Source organism: Primulina tabacum, chromosome 2 (assembly GCF_025594145.1).
Source record: "Primulina tabacum isolate GXHZ01 chromosome 2, ASM2559414v2, whole genome shotgun sequence".
NCBI lineage: Eukaryota > Viridiplantae > Streptophyta > Magnoliopsida > Lamiales > Gesneriaceae > Primulina > Primulina tabacum.
The window spans coordinates 18344388-18352501 of NC_134551.1; the positions used below are offsets into that span (position 1 = coordinate 18344388).

An 8114-nucleotide genomic window follows, 5' to 3' on the forward strand; every position below is an offset into this window, starting at 1 on the left:
CTTGAATATCTATATCATCTTTAAAATTATAGATACCACCCCCATTTGTTGAATTATTGTTTTTAGTTGTTGGTGGTTCTATTGTGCCTATATTATCCCAATTTTGAGCATTTTCTGCTAATAAATCCAATATTTCATAGCTTCATTTTGGTTTTTATCTTCAAAGGTTCCATTACACATAAAAGTGAGAAACTATTCTCCATGTTTCAAAACCATGATGTGGGCATGTATTAAGTAATTCTTTATATCTATCCCAACATTGATAAAACGTTTCTCCTTGTTTTTGAGAAAAAGTTGTAATTTGTCTTTTAAAAGAGTTTGTTCTATGGGAAGGGAAAAACTTTTTGAGAAATTGTTGTTGCATTTCTTCCCATGATCTTATTGAACTTGATCTTAAATTTTGTAGCCATGTTTTAGCTTTATCTTTTAAAGAAAAAGGGAAAAGCTTTAATCGAACTATATCCATGCTACAATTTTGATCATTATAAGTGTTACAAACTTTCTCAAATTCTCTTAGATGCAAATATAGATTTTCAGAATCTAAGCCATGAAAATTTGGTAAAAGTTGAATAATTTGAGGTTTGAAGTTGAAATTAGATGTATCAGGAGGAAAAACTAAATAAGATGGGGCACTAGTTCTAATAGGGTTCATATGGTGCCTAAGTGTTCTTAATTGATCATGTTCTTGATTATTATTATTATTATTATTATTATTATTATTATTATTATTATCATTACCTTGATTATTTGAATTATCATCCATGTTTAAATTATTTTCAGATACTCGAAGAATTCTACCACTTTTTTTTCGACTCCAAATACTCATACAAAAAAAAAAAATAACACAATACTTATAAATAAAACATAATTAACAAATATAAACTTAATTTATACCTCCCCGGCAACGGCGCCAAAAACTTGCTACTACTTAAATAATAATTCACCCAAGTGTAGGTTGTCTGCAAGTAATATATTTCGTAAGTACGAGATCGATCCTCAGAGAGGTTATTTTGAGTTTAAATTTATTAATTTATAGATTACCAAATGCAAGAATGAAGTTTACAAATTATAAATTTTGTCAAGGCTTGATGATTTATTCTTGGTTTATGTAATATTGTTTAACTAAAAGTAAAACAAAAGAAACCACCATAAATAATGGTTCCAAGAAAATTAAATACACACATAATATAATATAGTTCCCACTATAGAAAATACCGAATTAACCGATATTTTATATATGTTACCTATGATTATAATTATAACTATATAAATAAATAATTGCATAAAGTAAATGTTAAATTAAATCATTATATTTCATTTATAACAACCGGCAGAGCCACACTATTGCCTAAATGAAATATATTGATTTAATAAGTTAGTTGAGGTAAAGTAAAAGTTAGTTGCGATAAAGTAAATGTTAGTTGCGCAAAAGTAAAAGTTAGTTGCGAGAAAGTAAAAGTTAGATGCGACAAATAAAAGTTAGTTGCGATAAAGTAAATGTTAGATTGTTAGATGTTAATATTAAATCATAATATTTCATTTAGAACAACCGGCAGAGCCACGCTATCGTCTAAATGAAATATTATGATATTATTATATAATATATATATATATATATATATATATATATATATATAATAAGTGATGAAATATTTATTGTATCAAAATTAAACAACAAATCAAGATAACCACTTTAATGGTATCAAGCATTTGATGTAAATTGATAACAACAAATAATTCATTTTTATACCTACAATAAAAATAAGTTAGCTAAATGAAAAAAAATAAAGAAATAATATACAAAATATAAACAATCTTACTTCACCAAGAATGCATCCTCTTCACCTTGACAAAATAGATTTAGCTTACCATAAGCTTACTTTTGATCAACACTAAAATATCACTCATAGTTGAGAACATGAAAGAAAATATATTGGAACTTAGAACTTTGATACACACTCACACTATATTTTACAATGAGATAGAATGATTCTCAAGTTAGCACAAGGCCTCTATTTATAGGCCAAATGAGGGAAATGGTCAAAATTTTTATTAATGTCATGTAGTTGCAATAGTATTCTTTGTCTCCTCCAAGTTCAATTCCATGTCCCTTCTTTCAATGCTTTGTTCCACGACTTTAATCACCGAATTTGACTCTGCTCAAAACGGCAAACATGTGTGGAATTGTCTATAGATGAATTTGGCCACTTGGTTCACCTCATTTGGTTAAATATTGAAATAGTTATGATTTTTTTACTATATGCTGGTCATAGTAAAAGTAAATTTGTCATCCTTTTGATATTTGCACAATTTGATCATCTTAATGAACTTTTTAGGCAATCATGTCTTCTGCAAAGTTGTAGATAATTTCTCAAGGATTCCAAACATGTTTGAGTCACCTCCATTTGAATTTTTTAGCTTGAGTTATCATTATTTTACCAACACGTAGAAAACCTGAAAATAAAACATATTTAGTAAGACAATTAAATATAAACAAACAATACTAAAATAACATAATTTTAATGAAACTTAAATTTTAAAATACAGGTTTTAACATATAATAAATTATTAATTTTATGTTTCATCAGTGTGATTGATGCATGTGAGTATGATAATATTGTTGATGGAGGCTTAGATGCCTGATCTGACTGGACTGGAGGTGCACATGACCCGAGGACCAGCACTTCTATTTTTTCGCATTTATGTTTATGTTTAAGTTAAAATATTTTTACAACTTTCTATTTATATTTTGAGTGGTTTTTGAGAGGTTTAGTATGTGCTATAATTTTCAAATTTAGTGCTTTTTAGGTTTGGTAAAACGTTTAATGATTTCATGTTTTGATGATTTCTTTTGATTTTTCAAATATTAGTTGGTTGTTTATTTTAAAAATGGTGCAAAAATATTTTAAATGTGTTGGTATAGGGTTCGGCCGATTATGGTAATTAAGAGAGTATAAAAAAAAATTCTAGTATTTTTTAAGCAAAACGAATAGCAAACGTTTCACATCTTGCCTCTCAGAACTATTTCATCGCTTGTCCATCATTCTCACATGAACCATCTAAGCACGGTGAGTCTAATACCCAACAAAATTATTCAAATATTAACAAGTGCATATAAAAATATATTGTTAAGATCGAAGAAAGAGTTCGAGGGAGGAGTGAATGAACTCCTTACATTTTTTAAACTTGAGCATGCATTAACAATTGTTAGCTGTTAATTCATGATTCTTGACCGACTAGATGTAGCTAAATCACTGAATTTTTTTTTTCAAGTGTGGAAATCCGATTGGACGGGTAATATGATATAAATTTAATCAAATATTCTTTTAACGATTAAACAAGACATATATATATAAACAGACAGAAGGTAAATGACTGCAAATAAAGGACACAAGATATATGGAAGCTCAAAAACAATATCTTTGTACGTTTACTCTTCTACAACTTAGGGAAGAAATCCATTAAAAGGCTTTGGTTATACAACTCTCTGTATAAACTCGCTTCAATTAGAACTTATCCATTGTCTATGTTGAAACTCTTGGTATCTTATACACAATAAAGACTCAAAATGTCAATTGAATCCTAGGTTAAGAAAGAAACAAAACACAACTCTGAACAAATGGCTTGAGCAACTTGAGTTGGTTGTGCAAAACATATTGATTATTGATGATTGGATAAGACATAAAAGCTTGCGTTAAGACAAATTGATAATCTTGTTAAGACATATTATAAAATATTCGTTAATGTTTTTCAATGTTGAATCATGCCTTTTAAGTACACAAACTTCTTAAACGGTCAAATCTTGAACAAACAAAAACTTGTACCGATGGCCGACATAAAAGAAAGTTGTATTTTCTCTTTTTTTCCTTCATAATATTCCACAATAAATACAACTTGGCATGTATCCAAAAATTACATAAACAGATTCTGGAAGTTGTTTCATGAGATCGAAAAGCATGTGCATGCTTTTGTCACATTATGATACATTCTTTAATAACAGAAGATGTCGGATAATGTGCCTAATTTGTTCACCGATCTTCTGATATGTTGAGCTACTATGCAATTGGATGTGCAAGTATACTAGCTAGAAATCAATATGCATTAGAACTTTATATAGAGTCTTGGAAGCATCTTGATTAAGCAGATAGATATGCAGTCTGACTTTAGTATGGATATCTGATCATGCAGTCCAACAAGATCTTGAAGATTAGGCTATCCGGTTAGAATTCATGGTGTCCAACTAGAAACCGGTGGATCCATGGAAATAGTAGATGAAGCATGCAACAACTTGATGATGTTTGTTATCATCAAAATGAAGATATTTTCAACCCGAAAATTTCTCTCTTTTTTTATGATGGCAAAACTAAGTTGTTAAACTCACTACAATACATCGAAACATATTTCAAATATTTCAGGAAAAAAATAAAATATTTCATTGAATGACATTGTTACAAAGATATTATATATAAAGAAAATAAATCATGTTATGCTTATATTTCCTATCTATAAATCCTATATTCTATATCATATAGTGCTTCCGTTACTACTCGTTTTCTACTATCTTCTTCCTTTCTTTTCCTTATCTCTTCCTCTTGTCTGCACTTATTCTCATCTAGCTTATTACGAACTTTTCCCTTTTTGGCATCACCATACTTCATGAAGTCCATGACTTCCTGTAGCTGGCCGCCCATAATTGATTGCGTGTTATCTATTGGAGCATTCACTTCTTGTTGAACTCTTGTAAGTTGACCAGATAAGAATAACAACAACTGAAGGTGGTTTGGTGACTTAATTTATCAAACTGGAGAACACAAATTGAGTCATTGTGTAATATAAGAGAGAGAGTTGAGAACTTGAAGCCCGAAATGCTCAAAAAAGAAGTGTGGGCAAGGTGCATGGCTTCAAAATTTCCCATATGTTTAAACAAAGACTCCATCTGAGATAGAAGAGGCTTGAAAGGTGAGTCATCGGTAATTTCCTCATCATTCCCAAGTAGGAAGCCATCATTGCTTTTAACATTCTCAGATTGACTAGCAAGAATGATTTACAGAGGGTTTGAGTCTGGCTGGTCATCTTGTCATGTCACGAAACCAAGACGTGCCATCGACGTTGTTTAACAATTTAAAATCATATAACAATAAGACACGTAGTACATCAAATAGCCAAAATCCAGGCTATTACATAAATCAATAATCATCTTTACAACGCGATTAAACGAAATGCGGAAGCGTAAAACACGATAATATAACTAAAAGACAAAATAACAAGACTGGTCTTCAATTGGATTGACTTCATCACCATCCCCAAAAAATATTCTTGTTCTTTATCTTTGATTTGTTTTTCGTTCTTATCTGGGATGAGAATGTAAGGGGTGAGTATTTGGAAAATACTCAGTAAATGAGGATCGATCGTGCATAACAAATATGAAGGTTATAATTATATGAATACATTGTCATAATTTCAATAATAAGCATGCTGAATCGAATATGAAAAAAATACAAACATAGCACTAAAAATAATCTCATTTTTATGATTTACTGATCAGTCCCCTATATATTACTCCTCTAAGGGGTGAGTCTGATAAACATAAAAATTGTACATTAATTAAATGTTTTATAATATAAATATATAGTTTTTATTTTATTAAATGTTTAAATATTATATGTTTTACAATAAATTGTATAAAATATAAGTTGTTGTGTAATTACAAGTTTTTACTATTTTTTTTACAGGTTCGATAAAACAAGAATAAACTTGGCGTTGCAAATGGGATTAAGATGATTCTTGGACCTGTAGAAAGTTGATGTTAATATCTACAATATTGGTGGCAAGCATGAGATAAAAATCCTCTCACAATTGGGATCAAATTAAGCAACAAATAAAGTTACCAAAGGAGTGACAGTTTTACCATGCTCTAGTATTTTGACCATATCTCTCAAATTACTTGGTCAAATGGTTTATAAAAAATACCACAACTAGACAACTCAATTATCCACATGTTTCTTTTTATGTGAAGAAGCAAATTCGGAGAAGAAGATTTTCAAAAGTGATGTGTAATATAATATAATATCTTGAAACACCAATGAAGACTTTTGTGTAAAAAAATAATATTTTATTTGTGGTTGTCCCCCCAAATTTGGCTATAGATAGGGGTGAATTGTAATGTATTGGGATATCCCTCATTCTATGAACAAACCTTTGAGTTCATAATATTTCTCTCTATATTTTTCCTTTATTTCTTCATTTAAATATAATTACCATGTTAAATTCATATTCAAAGTTTTACACTTTGAATAATGAATAACTAACTTCCTAAAGTTGAGATGAAAATGTGAAACTCTTGGCATGATAATAAGGTTACTAAAAGGTAAGAATCTATGTTTTATATTATTTAATCATTATTTATTGTTTATGTTATATTTATTTCTTTAAGCATTTTTATACCCTACTTATAAGTGGGAGTTTTGATTTATTGTTGCTATATGTTACACTAAATTCTTGGAACCATTTAAATGTTAGTTTGGTATTACCAACCATTTAAAGTGGATGTCTTGATTTATTATATATAAATATATTATAATATTAAATTCTTGGAACCATTTAAATGTTAGTTTGGTTTTACCAACCATTTAAATTGGATTCCTTGATTTATTATATATAAATATATCATAGTATTAATTTATTGGTACCATTTAAATGTTTTTTTGGTTTTACCAACCATTTAAAGTGGGAACCTTGATTTAATGTTTACAAATATATATAGCACAATAAATACTTAACCACATTTATAAATTTTGGTATATATTATATACTTATAAGATAATAATATATAACATAATATAAATATGATTATTTAATATATTGGAACCATTTTATTAAGTGGATTTCAATATTGTTCGTTAATGTTAACTTTATTAAAATACCAAGAGTGGATCCTTTAATCTCAACTACTTAAATTAAAATTTGAACAATTAAAAATTACCAATTAAAGATTCAAACAACTAAAAGAAAAAATAAATAAAAAGACATTGTAGTGGACTCGTAATTACCTTAGCTTCCTCGTGGATACGATATTCGAACTCATCGAATTATACTACTTGTGGACAACCTGCTCTTGGGAGTGCAACAATCAAAGTCGCAACAAGTTTTTGGCGCCGTTGCCGGGGAAGCATAATTTAATTTCAAGTCTATTTAATTTTGTTTATAGTTTATTTTTCTTTATTTGAATTTTTATTGCTTTTGTGTGTTTTTATTCTTTTGCATTTGCATTTGCATGAGCATTTGGTCACGTACACTTAGTGGTCGACTCATTCGAAATAACCCTTTATTTTTACAAAACATGGCGGAAGAACCCATCCAAGAAAATGAAGATGAAATTCAATCTCAACATGATCACGATAGACGAAGAACTCTTAGAGATCACATGAATCCTACACGTACTAGTGCACCTTCATGTCTAGTTTTTCCCCCTGATGCATCTCATTTCAATTTTAAGCCTGGCATTATCCAACTTTTACCCAATTTTCATGGCTTAGATTCTGAAAATCCATACATGCATTTACGAGAGTTTGAAGAAGTGTGCAAGACATATAATGATCTAAATTGTAGCATGAACACCATTCGACTTAAGCTTTTTCCTTTTTCTTTAAAAGATAAAGCTAAAACTTGGCTACAAAATCTTAGATCGGGATCCATTCGAACTTGAGATGAATTGCAACAACAATTTTTGAAAAAGTTTTTTCCATCTCATAGAACAAATTCTTTCAAAAGGCAAATCATCACTTTCACTCAAAAACAAGGAGAAACTTTTTATCAGTGTTGGGATAGATACAAAGAATTGTTTAATCTTTGTCCACATCATGGTTTTGAAATTTGGAGAGTTGTTTCTCAATTTTATGAAGGCTTAACACCTAAAAATAGGCAAATGGTTGAATTTATGTGTAATGGAACATTTGAAGATAAAGATCCAAATGAGGCAATTGAGTATCTCGATTCATTAGCTGAAAATGCTCAAAATTGGGACACTATAGGTACAATCGAACCATCAAACAAGATTCAATCTCCTACATCTGGTGGAGGTATGTACACTCTCAAAGATGAACATGATCTTCAAG

At 29.3% G+C, this 8114-nt stretch overlaps 1 non-coding gene across 1 annotated transcript; it reads left to right on the plus strand.

Annotated features, from left to right (window-relative positions):
• The first annotated feature begins 209 nt into the window (after positions 1 to 209).
• Positions 210 to 320, plus strand: LOC142538133 (small nucleolar RNA R71). Its single transcript, XR_012818672.1, has one exon. It is a non-coding gene; the product is annotated as a small nucleolar RNA R71 (small nucleolar RNA).
• The last annotated feature ends 7794 nt before the right edge of the window (positions 321 to 8114 follow it).